Source organism: Sciurus carolinensis, chromosome 4 (genome assembly GCF_902686445.1).
Source record: "Sciurus carolinensis chromosome 4, mSciCar1.2, whole genome shotgun sequence".
NCBI classification, from domain to species: domain Eukaryota; kingdom Metazoa; phylum Chordata; class Mammalia; order Rodentia; family Sciuridae; genus Sciurus; species Sciurus carolinensis.
In genome coordinates, this window is record NC_062216.1 from 83,994,398 (window position 1) to 84,014,383 (window position 19,986).

Consider the following 19,986-nt stretch of genomic DNA (forward strand, 5'->3'; position numbering starts at 1 on the left):
TTTATGTAACAGTCCTTTACAAGTTATGCCTTTACAAATATTTTCTTCTAGATTATGGTTTATATTTTCCTTCTATTGACAGTGTCTTCCCAGAGAAAATTTATTTTTATTGATGTTTTGCTAATCTATTTTTCTTTCATGAATTGTACCTTTGATGTTTTATCTAAAAAGTCAGTGCTATACCAAGTTCATCTAGATTTTCTTCTATGTTTTCTTCTACGCATTCTAGAGAACAAAGGTGATTTATATTGAGGTTTCTGGTCCATTTTTAATTAGTTTTTATAAAGTATGTAAAGTTTGCTTTGTTTTGTTTTGTTTTGCCTGTGGGTGTCCAGTTGTTCTTGTACCATTTGGTGAAAAGATTATATTTTCTCCATTGTATTATCTTTGATCCTTTGTGAATCTATCTCTGGGCTTTCTATTCTGTTTTATTAGCCTATTTTTCTATTCTTTCATCAGTATCATATGTTTTGAGGACTGTAGCTTTACAGTAAGTCTTGAAATAGCTAGTGTCCATTCCTCTACTTTGCTTTTGTTCTTCAGTATTATCTTGGCTATTCCTGGTCTTCTGCCTTCGTATAAACTACAGAATCAGTTTACAATATCTATAACAAAACTTGCTGGAATTTTGATTGGGATTGTGTTAAATTTATAAATCAAGTTGGAAAGAACTGACATCTTAACAATATTGAGTTTTTCTGTCTACGAATGTGGAACATCGCTCCGTTTAGTTCTCGACTTCTTGCACAAGAGTTTTATAGTTCTCTTCATACAGATATTGCACATATTGTTTGATTTATCCCATCTTGTCCATTTTAAGACCTTAGTAAGCAATAGGTATTCTCATTAAAATAACAGAATAGTATTATCATCTGAAGCAGATATATTCCCATCAACATTTGAAAATGCTAAATCCATCATTGGTTCCTAATTATCTTAAAGTGGCAAATACTAATTTAAATAAGTATATTCCCTTTAAAAATATATGCACTCAATGGATACATGGTTATCTCTAATAGCATTTATGCTTTTGTCATGAATCAATATTTTAAATATATTCAAATGTATATGCATAAATATGTAAAAATTTTCAGCATGCAACTTGATAGTAGTAGTATGGCATAGTAGTAGTATCCTAGTTTTGCATTCCAGCTTTACAATCTACCAACTGTGTAAGTGGGGCATACTACTTAGTCTTTTTGTTTCTAAACTTTTTCAGCTATACAATTATGTAATAAATAATTGAACGCATTGGCTTGTCTTAATTAAACATATAAAACAATGCTGCATACATGATAAGTAATATATAACTACTAAATATTATTCTATTTTAGTCACCTCTTAAAATAAATGGATTATTTATAAATATTTATGTATAATTTCAATTATGAAAGTCATATACATTGACAGTAAACATGGACAGTAGGAGGAGACATAAAGAAATTTCTTCATGGTCCTACATCCAGAGACAGCCACGGTTAAGACTTCTGTGTCTTTATTTCCAGATTTTCTTCTGATTAATGACTTCCCTTTGATTTTATTTTGCATAGTTGTGTTCCTATTATATATACAATCTGATATACTGGTATTTTCTTTTTCCCTTGACATTATGATGAGAACATTTTCACTTTTTAAAACAATAAACACTGTTTCAACTAGACAGAAAACATTCTGCACACTTGTTTTTTTTAACCATCATTGGCCATTTAGTCTTATTTTCTGTTTTTTCAAATAACCTTATGAACATTTTGTAACAAAACCTATTTCCATAGGATACTTAATTATGTAAAGATATTTTTAAAAGACATACTGCATATGCATGGATATTAATGAAACAAATTAAAAATCTGAGTGTGTAGTACAGTATAAGTTGCAAGTAAGAAAGCTTTATATAAGGATGAAATAAAAATTGCTCATTAAAACAGTACAGAGTACTTAAATAGATGAAGTTAGCTAAACCTCCAACAGCCAAACCTCCAACAAATATAATTTATATTCAAATATGCATAATCTTCAATTTCATGAACTAAACATGAACATTTATGTCATTAATTTACAATAACACCGGTATGTTCTAGCCATATATAAAACAATGCTTATATTGGGGAGGGAGGATGAATTCTGTTTATATGTCCAAATGGAGATGAAATCATTCTGGAAAGAAGTACTATTGATTACATTAAGATGATAAACAAGATTGAAAAACTTGAACAATAAGTTACAGTGAATTATGAATTTGGAATTAGCCTTGGAATCCCATTCCAGGCTTCTCAAACTGTTTTCTTTTTAAATATGGAGCACTTCATGAATTTGTGTGTCATCTTGTGCAGGAGCTGTGCTAATCTTCTCTGTATAGTCCCAGTTTTGGTATCTGTGCTGCCAAGGCAAGCACCTTCTCAAACTTATTACCACAAAAATACGTACTCCTTTAGTTGTCTCTGGCTTCCCCTGTTGTTTTCTCAATCCAATTCCTATCCTATGGGTTTTCCTATAAAATAAGTGGCACTATTAAATAATAAATATTTTTTTGTCATTTAAAATCAATGATATAAAGCTTTTAATCACTGCTTCTGGTGCATGTAAGAGAACCAGTATGATTTCAACGAGTTGACAGAACTCCAGTCAAAGGTAATGAAACTGTTCATAACCTGTACAGAATTATGCCCAAGAAATGTCGTCTTCATTGGGATTCTTGAACTACTGAAATTATTTCAAAGAGTCTTTTAACATATGAGTCATCTGGTTCTTACAAAGGACAAATGCCTTGAACAAAGGCATGTGGTTTGGTTTTTGTTCTGATATATTAATAATTCCCCATGTTAGTATTTCAGTAATTTAAATAGATTGTAATTTAATTATTTATAATAATTTACCAATTATAGTGAATAAAATTGTAATGAAAGGAAAATAAGAAAGCTGACATTTCAATCATAGGTAAAATCGATTTTGTAAATCTGAAGAACATTATCATTACTGATGTTAGTTTTATTCTGTTCTGTTTTTTCAAATAGACATCTTTTTTATTTGTATATTATGTCAATTTGTCTTTATATAAGGAGGCTCATCTTTTTTTTCTTTCTGGAAGGGCTAGGTAAATGAGATAAACAGAAAGTGAGAAAACTGGTCACCGTAAACATTTGAAAATGCTAAATCCATCATTGGTTCCTAATTACAAGTGTCCCACAACAGTAAAGGCCTATCTTAGGAAACCTTACAATTATCCAGACCAAATCAGTGATATCAATGCAATGAATAAAGAGTAAGCTCTGAGCCTTTTAAGTGCTTAGCATTTTGTGTTTGAACAATAAAATTAAGGTGGAGTTCTTAATGCCAGCAATTTTACTGAAGAGGGTAGGGGACACATTGGCATTTCTAAAGCTTTAAAAATTAGGAGTTTGCTTCATCTCCTTCCAAAGAATAAAATGTATAACACAATTTCTGCAAAGCAGGCTTTATATGAAGCACTAACATTTAACCTAAATACATTTATCTCTTAGTACATCAAGTTCTTAATTGCCAAGCATATATTACCAAACTGAAATTGAAGATAAATGAATATTTTATGTGTAGTCTCCAAAGGGATAAGAATTAAAAATTAAATTAAAAGGCACTTGCCAATGTTTTAATTTGCCTGTTAAAAAAGCAAACACAAATATTAGATGCTGACTATATTTTAAATTCCTTAAATCTAACTCAATTTCAGTAGCAGTAATTTGTAACTAAATAGGATTTTCTTGAATCTTACCAGAATATAATGCTGACAACTACAAAATGGCAACTGCTTTCAACTTCTTAATTCAGTTGTGCTTTTCAATAAAAGTGAGACCAAATTGAGAAGTTAATTAACTTATTAATTAGCAGATTATTAATGCTGTTAGGTTGCAAAAATAATTAGCATTTTTGGATACTTATTTTATGTTATGCTTTCCTCTAAGTACTTAACACATATTAGTACATTCCTGTTTATAGGACAGTAAACTGAGGCACTGAGAAGTTAAGTCAAAGGCACAGGATCACCCAGCAAATAAGTCTCAGTACAAAGCTAGACTCCCTTCCCCACAATATCTATACATATTGTAATGTAATGAAGCCTCAGAGTACATAATATTTGTAGACAGACAATTTTTAACTCATTTCTCACTGATGTGGAATATATCATACACACCCTCTAGTATTTTGAATTTCCAAAGATAGAATGAAGTTTAGATTTAATTACATAGAGAGTCTTTAAAAAAACACTTTCATAAAAGAGAAACATCAGCATGAATGCCAAGAAATCACAGGTTACACTACTTTGTTTAATTCTTTTTTATAGGAAATTAAATCATGTTGTGTTAAATCCACATAACATAGGCTGTTATCCATGGGTTGCTTTGGATTTTCTTTAAATTCTTTCTGCAGCACTGTATTTATCCCAAGTAAGTAAATCCCTTTAAACCTTTACTTTGTGGCTATCTGCCATGTGGTCTTATTACCTAGAGGGTAAACCCAATGTTTAACTGTGTCCCTCTATTTGCCTTAAATAAAAGTACACCTTAATATGTCAATTACAGTCAACTCTCAATTATCTGTTGTCATGGGACAGAGACCACAATAGTGAGGATAATTTAAATCCAAGAATAATTAGAAAGTCTAATTTTTGCATTATTTGCATTCCTCCCCCAAACAAATCTTTCTTGTCTGAACTGAAAGTAGGTAGAAAAATAGACTTAATCAGTGATCACCTTTATGTTTTTTAATGTTTCTGATACAGAGAGGTGAAAAGGCTAATTGCAATAGGAGTCTATCCAAAGGTATTCCACAAACTGAATGGGGAAGGTAAGCTATGGGGAAGATAAACTATGTGTAAAAACTTGTATTATTCATTCATTGGTTAGGAGATTCTCAGGTGAATGGGGGGTGCATAATGGAAGTAGGTCTTACATGAATTTTTCTGAAAGAGAGGCATACCCCCAAATTTGAAAAGTTTTAAATTTATTTATTTTTTTTTCAGATGTGATCAGCTCTGCAGTCATTGGGCTGACACCATTTGGTGCTCCAGGGTTATTAGCACCCCCATTGACATCTGGCAGGATGCCTTCTGTCTAGAACCTTATAGCCAATCAGAGTTGATGATATTGTATTAATGGTTCCATAATAAAATGAAAAAGATGGCCTTCATTTTGATGAAAGCTGTAAAGTAGCTATTGTGCTTGTTTGGTATTGCAAGGCCCAAATGTATTATTTATGCAATTTTTCTTTTGAAAGAAAAACTGAAAGAGCAGATTTCATTTTACAGCATTCAGTCAAAGCTATTGTCTCATGAATGTGAACATTTCTGCATTTTATTTCCTCAGAATGTAGAAGGCATTTTTCACAGATCATCTAAGTAGGGATTTAAAAGTTTAAAAACTGCTTTTAAAATGGGTAGACCCTAATGACTGGATCTATTGTTCAGACTGGTTGATAAGCTAAATCAACACTTGCCACTTGAGAACTTCCACTTAGTTGAAAGTATAATTTTCAAGGTCTTAGCTAGTCATTAAGACTTTATGTTTATTTGTTTTAGGAAAAGAGAAAAAAATTTCAGTAATATTAGTATAAAGTTATTTATCTAGAACAAATATACATAACAATAAACTGTTTTAAAAATACAAAATCTCTTTTGCATAAGTATTTTATTCTATAATTGTTTTATAGTAGTTTTGTTCTATAAAAACATGATCATACCAAAGGAAAGTACAAGAAAATAATCCAGTTCTAGGAAATGAACCAAAGCAAAATCAAACTTGACAATGAAATAATACATTAAGTTTTTTGGTAGTTTTATATCTGGTATCTTATTTGATGTCTCATAAAAACTACAAAATTAGGTATTGGTACATCTTTTTATCAGATGAGGCTCTTAAGAGATGAAGTAAATGACCAAAGAGATATAACAATTTAAGAGATGAATCTGGGACCTGTTTCTTGTGTTCTGATTCCAACAGAATGTTTTCACTGCCCAATGTTTGACTTTCATCAGCTGGTCCCCTTCTTTCTATCTGTGAACTAGTAATGATGAGGCTTCCTACTTTAAAATTAGTAACCAATTAAAAGTGAATGAACATGTGTCTAAAAATAAGAATAAATACTAAGCCCTATAATCTCATGTCAACATAAACATTAGATTCTGCTTGGTTTTCTTTATTTTCTTTCTCTCTCTCTCTCTTTCTTTCTTTCTTTCTTCTTCTTCCTTTTTTCTTAGAAAGATATCTACCTTGGGAGTTTTAATTTTTTTCTCCTTAGGTGAATCTCCAGGGAACTATTTTCCAGTCTTCTCTTTTTCTGTCTTTATGCTTTCTTTGGACATAGTAAAATACTTTAGTATGAATTATTTAATGTTTGTGAAATTAATGAATAAATGAAAATTCCTGGAATGTAAAGTGTTAGCTCAAAATTAGTTTTGATAATATCTTAACACTTACTTGAATTACCACTAAGGACTAGATTAAGGAATACCTGTTTGACATATTACAAAATAGTTTATCTAACCATGGGAAACATCCTATACAAAGTGTAGATATGGATCTAAGTATAAAAATAAAAACTACAAAACTTGTATAAGATGACATAGGAATCTTGAGTTTGGTAAGGACTTTATTGATAAGTTGAATTTCCATTAATATTTAAAATTTCTGCTCCATGAAAGAAATGGTTAAGAGAATGAAAAGACAAATAATAGACTGGGAGAATATATTTGCAAAAGTCATATTATACCATGGATTCACTCAGAAAACACAAAGAACTCCTAAAACTCAGCAAGAATATAACTAAAGGGATTGAAAAATGGGCCAAAAAACTTAACAAACAGCTCACAAAATAAGATATACAATGGAAAATAAACATATGAAAAGATGTTCCATATCACATGTCACTTTGGATATGCAAATTAAAGATAATTAAGTAGACTGTACATCATTACAATGATCAAGATCCAGAATTAGTGAGGATGTGAAGCAACAAAAATTCATAATCGTTCTTGGTGGTAAGGCAAAATGATAGTTGATTTGGAGGACAGTTTGGTATTTCTTACAAAATTATAAATATTCTTACCATACATCCACCAATAGTGTTCCTAGGTATTTGTATAGAGGAGTTAAAAACTTATGTGCACATAAACACCTGCACATAGATATTTATAGCAGTTTGAGTCATACTTGCCAAAGTTTGGAAGCAAACAAGATGTCTTTTAGTAAGTGAGTAAATAACTCTGCTATATTTGGACAATGGAATATTACTCAGCTCTAAAGAGAAATGAACTTTTGAACCACAAGAAGACACAGAGAAAACTTAAATGCACATTTGCACATTACTAAATCAAAGAAGTCAACCTGAAAAGACTACACACTGTGTGATTCCACTTAATGACAATCTGGAAATATAAAAACATGGAGATATGCAAAAGGTCATTTGTTGCCAGAGGTTTGGGGTTGTAAAAGATGAATAGAGAACACAGATTTTTAGGTAGGGAAATACTTTGTATGATATTACAATGGTGGAAGTATGTTATTTTGTATTTGTCCAAAATCCACAGAAAGTAAAACTATTGACTTTTTGGCAATAATGACCATCAATTAGGTTAATGGATTATAACAAATGTACCCTCTGGTATGAGATGTTGACAGTAGGAGGAATTCATGCATGTGTGCAGGAAATTATGTGTGCATGTGGGATCTCTACCTTCCTTTCAATTTTGCAGTGATCTTAAAACTGCTCTAAAAAGTAAAATCTCTTTTAGAAATGTGGTGGAATGAGTCAAACATCATTACCCTAGGTACATGTATGATGACACAAATGGAATGAATCTGCATCATGCACAACCATAGAAATGAAAAGTTGTACCCCATTTGTGTACAATGAATCAAAATGCAGTCTGTAAAAATAAAAAAAACCCCAAATAAATAAAAAAGATATATAGATATATGTAGAGATATTTACAGGTATAAAGAATTCTCTGATAGAATTCTTGAAGAATTTTAGTTTATGACTCTCTTCAATGCAATATTTATTCCCAACATTTCACTGCTATGGTATTGAAAACATTTAGTTTGTTGTTTGTTGCACTGTTATTAAAAGTTGCCTATAAACTCCATTTCTTCCATATAAAAGGATGGGTTCAGGTGGGTGTATCCACAGGACACTAATGAAAAAAAAAATAAGTACACTGAAAATCACTGTAAATGGATTGAAGAGGGATCAAAGAGGGATCAGTGGAACGTAGGGTGGGAAGGGATGGGAGGAGTGCTGGGGACTGAATTTGGAATGGGTTATGTTCCATGCTTTTGTGAAAATGTTAGGGTATATCCTGGTATTGCATATAACTAAAAAGAATAAATAAAAGAGGAAAAAAATTTAAAGATGAAAAAAATATAACTACAACTCCATCTTCATGCTTTGTTTTTGTGGTGCCCCAACCCCTCATCTTTATTCTTGGTCATTTTGATCTTGCTTCCAATTTCATTGAGAAAATAGGAGTAAAGAAGATACTATTACTACACTTGCTCTGCTAAATTTACTGACTACTATGGTATGAATGCTTATGTGTTCCCCAAATTCATGTTAGAACCTGACTGGCAATGTGCTAGTGTTAAAAAGTGAGACTTAGAAGGTAAATAACTCATGAGGGCTATGCACCCATTAAGGAAGTCGGTACCTTCACCAACATGCTGGAGTCTACCTCTTCTTCTAACTGTTGCAGAATTTTTGGTCTAAATCCTAGGTCTTTGGTTCACTTTGAGTTGACTTTTGTGCAGGGTGAGAGACAGGAGTCAAATTTTATTCTTCTGCATATGGATTTCCAGTTTTCCCAGTGCCATTTGTTAAAAGGCTATCTTTTCTCCAACATATGTTTTTGGCACCTTTGTTTAGTATCAGATGACTGTATTTATGTGTGTTTGTCTCTATATCTTTGATTCTATTCCATTTGTCTTCATTTTTGTTTTGGGGCCAGTACCCTGCTGTTTTTGTTACTATAGGTCTGTAGTATACTTTGAGGTCCAATATTGTGATGCCTCCAATTTCCCTCTTCTAAGAATTGCTTTGGGTACTCTGGATCTCTTAATTTTCTAAATGAATTTCAGCAGAAATACACAAATCTTTCCTGAATCTCTTTCTTTCTTTTTGAAAATTTTTAGTACCTACTATTCCATGAAAAATGTCCTTTTCATTGTCAACAATGAATGTCATATTGCTAAATCCAATGGTAACATTTTAATCTTTATCTGATTTGTTGGAAATATTTGACACATTTGAATCTCAGAGATTTCCACTTGAATTTTGTTTTGTTTTTCGCTCCAACCTCAGAATTGTTGTTTTAGTCTCCTTTCCTGATTTTTCTTTATTGCTTTAACTCCACAGTTTTGGAGAATCTTAAAAGTCAGTTCTAATATATGGTCTTCTTTCTATCTGCATTAATTCCCCAGTTTTTTTTCAGCCTCATAGCTTACATGGAATAGATAGATAAATAGATAGATAGATAGATGATAGATAAAATGACTTTCTGGCCTGAACCTTATATCTATTCTCTAGAGATAAGTATGCAACTTATTTGAAATTTGTATTTAAAATTTTCATAGTCATTATTTAAACTTAGCATGTACAAAACTACCTACCCCTGTTCCTCTAGTCTTTACTATTTCAGAGTATGGAAACTCCATTTTTCTACTTATTTAATACTAAAACTTTCTACTCAGTTTTACACTTCTGTAAGCAAATCCTGAGACTTTGCCTTTAAAAAAGATCCAGTCTGACTGCAATCAAATCATTTTAATCTCTACACCCTCAATCAAAGCCAATGTTAGTTTCCATCTGAAGTATTGTGATAGATCACTCTTCTCCCAACTTCCACCCTTCTTAAGTCTATCCTTTAGAATTAGCCAGGATAATTGCATTATATGAAAGGGCAGTCTATGTGAGAACTCAGTTGCTTTCAGTTCTCCAATCGCTCTCCAAATCATTTTGAATAAAAGCCAAATCCTTATAATATAGCTTGACCTATAGAGTGTCATTCTCATTTTCTTTCCAAACCCATGTCTTGCTTCTTTCTCCCTTCTCACTTTCACCAGCCAACCTGTTCTCCTTCATGTTTCTTTAACACACAGGTATGCTCTGCTTCAGGATATTTGTACAAAATGTTCTTTTGGGAGGTATAAAGGTAAATTTAAATTTTAGGGTTTCCCCACATTTCATCCTACTCCTTTCCTCTTCCTTTTTAACATTTTTTCTTATAGTTAGTAACATGTAGTTCTGTGCTTCCATACCAGGGTTTCATGGTAAGGACATGCACCTGACCCAGGTGTCATCTTGACATTCTCTAGCATCTGCTGACAATGTCACTTTGGTCTTGCCTTCCCTCATGAATCCCTGTGGTTCACATATGCCTTTATTTTATTTATACAGTCCACAGCATACTTGAGACTGACGGTTCTCCAGGCCATATCAACCCATTCTAGGTCTCATGGCAAACCTTCAATTACTTAAATACTCCTCCAGGCTGCTGAAAACCCAAGAGGCCATCCAAGGTCTTTCTACCTAGATGCATCAGGCAGACTGTTCCATTGCTCACTCCCCAACCTAGGTGTGGGGATACCTGGGACCTACTTAAACTACTTCCCTTCCTTGGGAATGGGGAACTCAGTACCCCAATTTATTTTTATTTTATCTTTTCATTCCCAGGGATTCCCATGGGCAGGGTAACAGAAAGGGCTATTTCTCAAGAGCTCAGCAGCATTTGTGTTCTCTTTTCTGCTCCTTTCTTCTTCTCTCCCCCAATTTGTGGCATACTTTCCCAGTCTCGAATAGTGCTGAGGTCTAGGGAGGTCTTATTTTCCTTACTTACACATGCTTCTAAAACTTCCATCTGTGCAAGGTTTCTGGATTTGAAATGTAAAACTAATAATTAATTGCCTTTAAATCTGTGGTCTTCATTTTTCTGTATCTTCCCTTCCTTGGGGCAAAAAGCATGTAATAGTATAAATACTCTTTGGATGTGGAAGACAGTGAGATAAAGAAAGTAAAAAAATCCTTCAGTTTGAATGTAAAATATTGTACTCCTACATAGCATATATTATGTTTAAAAGAAAATATGAAATATGATATGATATGCTATTTATCTTGTGAATTATGTAATCTGAGTTTTATATATTACTTTACCATGCAATGAGTTTTATTTACAGCTATAGGTCTCTTGAACTTTTAGGTTCAGGATTCTCATGAAGATAGAAGGAAAAGAATATTCCTACTCTGTATTCTACTCTGTTTTCATAACAGATGAAAATTGTTTTGTTTTATAGTATGTCTCTCATGTTCTTCCTTTTCCATACTTACCATTTCTAATATGTGAAAAAGGCAAAAAGGCAAGTGATTTTTTTTTTTTACACATAACCTCATTTGCCTTATGGAACTCATATATTCCTTCTAAACCTCATTTTTGTCCTCATTCTAAAAACACCTGTTAGTTACTTAGTATGTGTCAGGTCTTGGTGAGAACATTATTTTCTGTTCCCTGTAGAGGTTGCATACCAAAAATCATGAAGACATGTAATTAAATATTAAAAACTCATTTCACTGATTGTCTTAGTCTGTTTGAATTGCTATAACAAAATACCATATAGTGAAGAGCTTATAAACTGTAGACTTTTATTTCTCACAGTTTTGGGGTCTGAGAGGTCCAACATCAAGAGGCTGGTGGATTTGCGGTGTTTGGTTCACAGGTGCTATCTCTCACTTCACAGGCACATGGAAGAGGGGGCAAACCGGCTCCCTGGAGCCTCTTTTGCAAGAGCACTGATTCCATTCATGAAGGCTCTGTCTGCATGTCATCATCAACTCACAAAAATTTTGCCTCTATATACCATCATACTGGAAGTTAGAATTTCATCATACAAATTTTAGGAGGACACAAGCATTCAGACCATAGCAAGAGCTGTGAGCAAGAACTGCATAATTAAATGAAATGTAATTATCAATGTCATTCAGTGGCAGGCTTCTAAGAAGGTCTAGTTCTCACACTTGCAAACCTAGGTATTCCTATGAGTATATCTTCACTTATTAAACAAATTTTTAGTTTAAATCTGAATATTAGAATTTGATGAACTTATTAGAAACTTCTATTCAAAACTTAAATTAATGTGATGTTTCTGAAGAATTCTATTTCAACATCTGATCCCATCCTTATATTCATATTAGGTGCCTAGCTGGCATAAGCAACCATAGGTTTTTATTCTTAAGGTAAATCCCTGAAGTAGAACTATAAATGAATGCACAAACATCTCTGCCTGATTGTAATTAGTAAACCATTTCTGGCTATTTTGGAGCTTTCCAAAAGGAAGGGTTTGCACTATTTCTTGATCCCAGCTTGATGATTTAGAATGAAAAGTCCAATCCTGTCTAGAACGTAGTTTAATTTATAGCATTCAGAAATACCTAGTGGGGTTTAAGAAACAATGTTTGATTCATGCAGAGTTATGGGGATAAAGAAGATGAAATTTCTTTGGTAAACTTTTCATAAGCCACCTACAGGCTCTCATATATTATGAACACACCGTGGTCACTTTTTCAATTAAGGGAAAAAATATAACCATTGGGATATATGACAAATATTTATTCATCCCCAACTGAATGGTGTAAGGAGTAAAGATAGAAAGGAGTAGCAGAATGCATCACAGAATCCACAATACTCAGTCCATGTTGTTAAGCATTTAAGGTTTACACAGAGCAGCAGTGTGCTGCAGCAGCCACATTCCAAAGTGATTTTTCTGCAATCAGAGTTTCATTCATTACCCAATTTTCATGCAACTCCCCTGGCATTTGAAATATGTTTCAAGGTAGACTCCCCAAGGGCTTTTCCCCTCCCATAATAACTGATCTGCAGTGTCCAAAGATAGATCTAAATATCTTTGGTGCAAATTACTTGAGGCCTGCAGAGCATGATTCTCTGTCATCTTCATCACATTTCACACCTACAGAACTGATAACAGATTAATATCTAGGCTGAAAATATTTCATCAGCGTCTCTGGCTAAGGCACCTTGCATTATTTTATCAGGGGGCACCAATAAAAGGAGGAGGGGGCCCAGAAAGTAAAAATTTATTTTCACTCAGAGAAGAGAGAGAGGAAAAAAAGAGAGAAAGAGAGAGAGAGAGAGAAAGAGAAAGATTTTCCTTTAGTATTATGAGAAAGGCGACAAAGCTGGTCCTGGCAAAGTTCTCTGCTCCGATTATGTATACACTTTTATTCAATCATTGTATCGCTCCGTGTCTGACATTTGGTCAATAGTGCAATCTACCACCGATCAGAATAAAACAGCCACCCCAGAGCACCTTGGAATTTCATTAGTTTCCTTTCAATGTAGTCCTTATAACTAGATGTTTATTTGGAAACACAAATTTAAAGTTCAATTCTGTGCCCTGTCAATATTAGTAAAAAGTCAAGGATCCTAGACATTACTGTAAACCTGATTTCTTTTCCTTCTTATTTATTTATTTATTTAGAGTATAAAAGTTGAGGGAGGGGGAGTAGGACACAGAAGAAAAGTAATTAAGAAATGAAATGAAATAAAAGAAAGTATTGAAGGCAAATTTTGCCAACAGGAGACTTATTTCTTCAATATTCTGGGCTATGAGAATAAATATGGAAAAATACCTGGAATAAAAAATTTTTACACATGTATTCAGTCTTTTATGAATTGTAAAGGAGGTTGAAGAAGAAAGTATGAGGGAAATCAGTGGTTATCAATATATTAACTACATTAACTACAAAGAAGCAGTCCAATGCAGTGTTAAAGAAATGGATTTAATTTTGCCCAAACGTAGGTGTAAACAGTGGCTCAACCATTTATCAACTGTTGGGCTTGGCATAACTTTTGACTGAATTTCAATTTTCTCATCTGAAAATGAGGGTATAGTGATACCCAACTTGACAAGGAGGACAAGATGAAATATCACTGGATACATCTAAAAGAAGTCACATGGAAAGCCTTTACACTCACTTCCTCTCCCTGCCTGCCTTCTTTGCAAGGAGCAGAGTAAGAATTAGTTGGTCATCTTACTATAAAACTATTTTATCCTGCTTTATATATTGTTATCTAATTTATTTGTTTGATCATTCAAGATTTATTTTGTACTAAATGAATTGATAAGTTTTAGGGTCACATGGAAATAAATGCATGAGTGAATTAAATAATCAATAGGAAATAATGTTCACATAATACTAAGTCAAATGCCACAGGTGTTTATATTAGCTGTTTTTGAAAGAAGGAAATTCGGTTAGAAATTAGAGGATTCATTTTTATTAGGCTAATAGTAGTTTCATATTTTAATATAATGTGCTCAAAGAATATGATATTGGCATGTGATATATGGTTTTAAAATGCTGTTGTCTGTTTTTAGATTAAAAGAAATCCCAACAAACTCATAAAAGAGACCAAAATACCTGGTGTAATGATAAAATTGACAACTTAGAGTTTTTTAATAAAATGTTTCATTGCCTCATAACACACTTCTAACTTCTCTCCTTTTATATTATCAACTGACAGTATCATTCACATTTCATCTTTGTGTGCTTTTGGTTTTATTTTGATTTGTTTAGAAGCTTTAGAATCATTTTTTCTAAATTACTGTGCATAATAGTAAATCATTCGTACTTTAGTTTTTATCCTCACTTGCAATTGTCTCTTGTTCTTCAAACTATTATTTTATATTATATTTTCACCACAATAATGATTTTGAATATTGCAGTTGGGGTGAATTATGCCTTTAATGATTTATGAAAAAAATTAAAAAAGCATTATTATATTGTAATTTTTATCATCTTAAAATGGTCTGATATATTTTATGTCATTTCTTTGGGGATTTGTATTTTATATGAAGCTTTACCTTTTTTTTCAGTGATTTCAGTAATAATTATAATGCTAATTAGTATTTATTTCATCCTTACTATGAACTAGGTACTCTTCTAAGTTCTTTATGCAGAGTAGCTCACTTAATCCTCACAATAATCATTATGAAATAGTATAATTATTACTTCTATTTTAGTTAGGAAAGGACTAAAGCACAGAGAGAAGGTCACATAGATTTGCAGGACAGAACCAAGACATGGAGCAATGCTTTCTTTCTATTTCTAGAACCTGAGTTCTTACCCCACTGTACTAAGCTGCCCCAATAGCAAATCAGCTTATACATCTTTCTACGCACCCTAATATTCCAAGTTAAGAATATAAGCAACTCTCCCAGTGTGGTTTACTTATAGAACAGGAATCTGAATATAAACCATTAACTTTTAATGTATCATCTTCTGAAAGGAAAACAGAATCATTAATATAATAATCAAGTTTCAAATTTACACATGAGGAACAAACATTTACCAAAGTCTGAATGAAATATAGGAATGTAACTGGAAAATTTATGAAGTTGGAAATTCTATTTTGCATTTGTAATCCTTAACCCAGAGTTCATTGGTTATTATTTGACTATTTTTAAGAAATATGCAGGAACATTAATTCTTTGGTTTCTCTTGCATTCTTTCTTTTTGGTAAGACTATCCTTGCAGTTTGTGGTTCTGGTAGGGCTGTCAATCAAGAACCCAAGTTCCCTGACATAGAAGGAAGTATATGGAGGTTGGTGGTCAATTAGAATATTCTGCTCATAGAACAAAGTTGTGGTCCAGGGGTAGACACAAGATCCCAGCAAAATCTGACAGAGACCTTTTGAGAAGAAGTTGGAAAAAATGTAGATTCCCCCTCCCTAGCATTTGAAACTGTGAAAGCCATGTAGACTTGAATGGTTGGAGGCCATCTTGTAGTGACAGGGAGAAAGACTGACTGAGAAAAAGTCCACATGAAGTCACACACAGTAAGAAATAGAGAGGAAGAGGTAAATCTTAGTGACACATTCAAATACTTAGATCCAGCCCTCTTTGTGCTCACCAGTCTCCAGCCTGCCTCTCTGATTTTCTAGCATATCAGGCTTATTACTGCCTCAGGTCCTTTCCCTTCTGCTTCCCTCAATCCATCCTCTCCTTCCTCCAGATATTCATGGAAGTTTCTCCTCACTTTCCTTTTATCACTTCAATCTCATTTGATTTGTCATCTACACAGAGGGACCTTAGAGGCTCCTTAAATCTGAGTTCCTATACTTTCTGCTCACTGTTTGTTACCTCATTCTCTTCTATTTCCTTTTCAGAACTTTGTCTTATATAGCATTGCATGTTTCTGTGCACTAGATCATAAACTCTGAGTGTGACAGAAGGAAACTTCTTGTTCACCTTCATGTGACATAGTAATTTCATAGGCTACAGGACAATTGGATGACCAAGAAGAAATAAATACCCAGAAACCCACAACATGATGAGACTGAATCAAGAAGAAATGGAAGGCCTGAACAGACCAATGAAAAAGAAGAAGATTAATTAGTAATCAAACAAAGAAGCCCAGAATCACGTTTTATGGTTGAATTCCATCAAACATTCAAAGAAGAGTTCATATAAATTATTTTTAAACTCTACTAATACTAGAAGAAGGCATTACACTTTCTAACTCATTTGAGACCAACATTTCCCTAATACCAAAGACATAACAAGAAAAGAATTATAGTCTTATATCCCTGATGGACATGTGATACAGAAATTTTAATTAAATACTTGTAAACTGAATTAAATTGCACCTTAAAATGTTTATACACCACATCCAGGTGGAATACATCCCTGGGATGCAAGGGTGATTTAACACATGAAAATCAATAAATATGATATACCATATAAACAGAGTGAGAGATTAAAACCACATGTTCATCTCAACAGATGCAGAAACATCATTCAACAAAACTGATCATCTATTCATGATAAAAGCTTATAAAATAGGTACAGAGAGAAATTACATCAAACATTAAGGGCCATATATGAAAATACCACTGTCCATATCATAGCCGATAGGAAAAGAGGAAAAATTTTTCTTCAAAAAACTGGTACAAAGCAAAGATCTCTTTCTTGCCACTTCTGTTCAACATAATATGCTGAGTTTGCTGGATCACATGTCAGTTCTATTTTTATTTTTATTTTTTTGAGAAACTTCATGCTGTTTTTCATAATGACTATAACAACTTCCGTTTTCATCTATTCTTGCCACTTTTATTTAACATGAGGAAGTCCTAGTGAAAACAATTAGACAAGAAAAAGACATGAAAGATATATGAATTAGAAAGCAAGAAAATTTCTTTGCCTGTAGATGACAAATGTACATAATGATATATAGAGAAAATCTTAAAGACTCAACAAAATAAATTATTGGAATCAATAAGAAATTCAGTAAAGCCATGGGATACAAAATAAACATATGAAAATCAGTGGCATTTCCATGTATAAACTACAAACTACCCAAAAGTGAAATTAAGAAAATAATATCATTAACAGTAGCATCAAAAACAATAAAATATTTAGGAATAAAATAAACAAAAAGTAAAAGTACTTTATTCTAAAGTTAATAAATTAGTCATGAAGAAATTTAAAGATACCAAAAAGTGGAAAGATATCCCTATTTTCTGGATTATAAGAATTAATATTGTGAAAATGCCTATACTAACTACAATGATTTACAAATTCAATGTAATGCCTATTAAAGTCCAAATAGTATTCTTTACAAAAAGAGAAAAAAGCAATCTTGGCATTCATGTAGAATTACAAAAGTCCCCAAGTAGTCAAAGCAACCTTAGATAAAAAGAACAAAGTTGGGTATATTATACTTTCTTATTTCAAAATAAATAACAAAGCTGTTGTAACCAAACAGTATGACATTAGCATAAAAAACAAACATACAGACCAATAGAACAGAATAGAAAGCCCAGAAACAAATCAAAGCATCTATGGTCAAATGGTCTTAAACAAGGGTGCCAAGAACCTACTATGAGAAAATAGTGTTGGGAAAACTGGATATGCATATATAGAAGAATGAAATTAGGCCATTGTCTCTCTCTCTCTATATATATATATAATATAAAATTTTATATATATATAAAATACATTACATATATGTAAAAAACTCAAATAGGAATAAAGACTTGCTTGAAAAGACCTAAATTTATACAATTAGTAAGAGAAAGTGTAGGAGATAAGCTTCTTGAAATTGGTCTGGGCAAAGATTTTGGTTTTTTATCTGATACCTTAAGCATAGGCTTAAGCAAAAATAAACAAGTGGAATTGTATTAAACTAAAAAACTTTTATACAGCAGAGAAGTAATGAAAACTCAATCTATTGAATGAGAGAAAATACTTGCAGACTATATATATGAAAAAGGGTGAATATCCAAAATACATAAAATTGCCTATAGTAAAATATGTATACTAACAATAAAATAACAATAATGATATTAATAACCTGATTTACAAGTGGGCCAAGACTTAAATAGACATTTCTCTAAAGAAGGCACACAAATAGTCAATAAGCACAGGAAAAGATGCTCAGTGTCACAAATTCCGGGGATATACAAATCAAACCACAATGAACTATCACCTCACTCCTAATAGGATGGTTATTATCAAAAAGACAAATGATAACAATCATTGATAAAAATGTGGAGAAAAGGGAATCCCTGTACATTGCTAATGGGACCTGAAGCTGATTTAATCATTATTGAAAACAGTCTGGAGTTTCCTCAAAAAAATTAAAAAGAGAACTACTGTGTGATCCAGTCTTCTCAGTTCTGGTATAGGCATTCAAAGGAAATGAAATCAGTATGTCTAAGAGATATCTGCTTTCGGGTTGTTCATTGCAGAAGCTAAGATATGTATACAACACACATACTTCCAATAGATGTATGGATAAATAAAGTGTGATACATACAAACACAAAAACGTGTGCACATGTGGGATATTACCTGTTAAACAGAAAATCTTGCCATTTGTAACAAAATAGATTAACCTAGAGAAACCAGGTAGGTATAGCATAAGTCATGCTAGATAAAATGAAAGAAAACACAAATACTGTATGATCTCACTAATATGTTCAATTTAAAATAGTTAAATTTATAGAGACAGGGTATAGAATAGTGATTGGCTGGATCTGGGGATTGGGGAAATCGGGAGATGTTAGTCTAGGGGTATAAAGTTTAAATTTTATAAGACAAATTCTGGAGATCTGATGAATAGCATAATTACAGTAGTTAACAATACAGCATTGCAAACCTGAGAAAATGATAATGTAAGTGTAGGGATGAATGTGTTTACCATTTTTATTGATGTTATTATTTCACAATATTATGTATATCAAAACATCAAGGCATACCTAAAATATATATAGTATGTATATGTAAATTATACTTTGGTAAGTATTTTGCAAAAAATGTGTAAGCTAAAAAAATTTTGGACAATTGATATTTTAAGAATGAATAATTTGTATTAATCAATATACTGATAAATGTTAACTTCCTGTCATTATAACTAGTATCATTCTAGGTACTATAGAGACAAAAAATATAATAGAAACAAAGAAGTTGAACATAGCACTTGGGAGATGACCATATAAAAATTGAATAGATAATATGAAAGGTAATAGTATACATTGGAAATACTAAGGTTTAAAAAGAGATGGAATCACGTTCCAAGAAACAATCAGAGAAGACCTTCTGAAGGGCACAGAACTAACTCTGGATCTGGAATTACAGAGAGGTTTTTCATGTTGAAAGTGGGTTGGGAACAGCCCAAGACAAGAATTCTGGTAGGGACAAGTGTGACTTTTGGGGGTATACCAGAGTGTACCACAGTCCAGTGGGGAGTTCATTTGGATGTCTAAGGGAAATACATTTATGACTTTGAGTTTATAAGGCATAAATTAGAAATATATAGTTTTTATACTATTTACACTAAACCTTCTTATAATGAAAAATGATTCCATGATAAAAACTTTGGAAAATTAACCTGGCATCAGTTTGTAAGAATAACTATAATGGGAAAGAGATCAGCAAATTCTTTAGAAATCTT

The 19,986-nt window shown here is 32.4% G+C and overlaps 1 protein-coding gene and 1 non-coding gene across 2 annotated transcripts in view; both read right to left on the reverse strand.

Moving 5' to 3' along the window:
• The window catches only part of Lmo3 (LIM domain only 3), a 211,133-nt gene that overhangs the window by 119,083 nt on the left and 72,064 nt on the right, over positions 1-19,986 (reverse strand). The window lies entirely within an intron of this gene.
• Positions 2,287-2,392, reverse strand: LOC124984058 (U6 spliceosomal RNA). Its single transcript, XR_007108532.1, has one exon. It is a non-coding gene; the product is annotated as a U6 spliceosomal RNA (small nuclear RNA).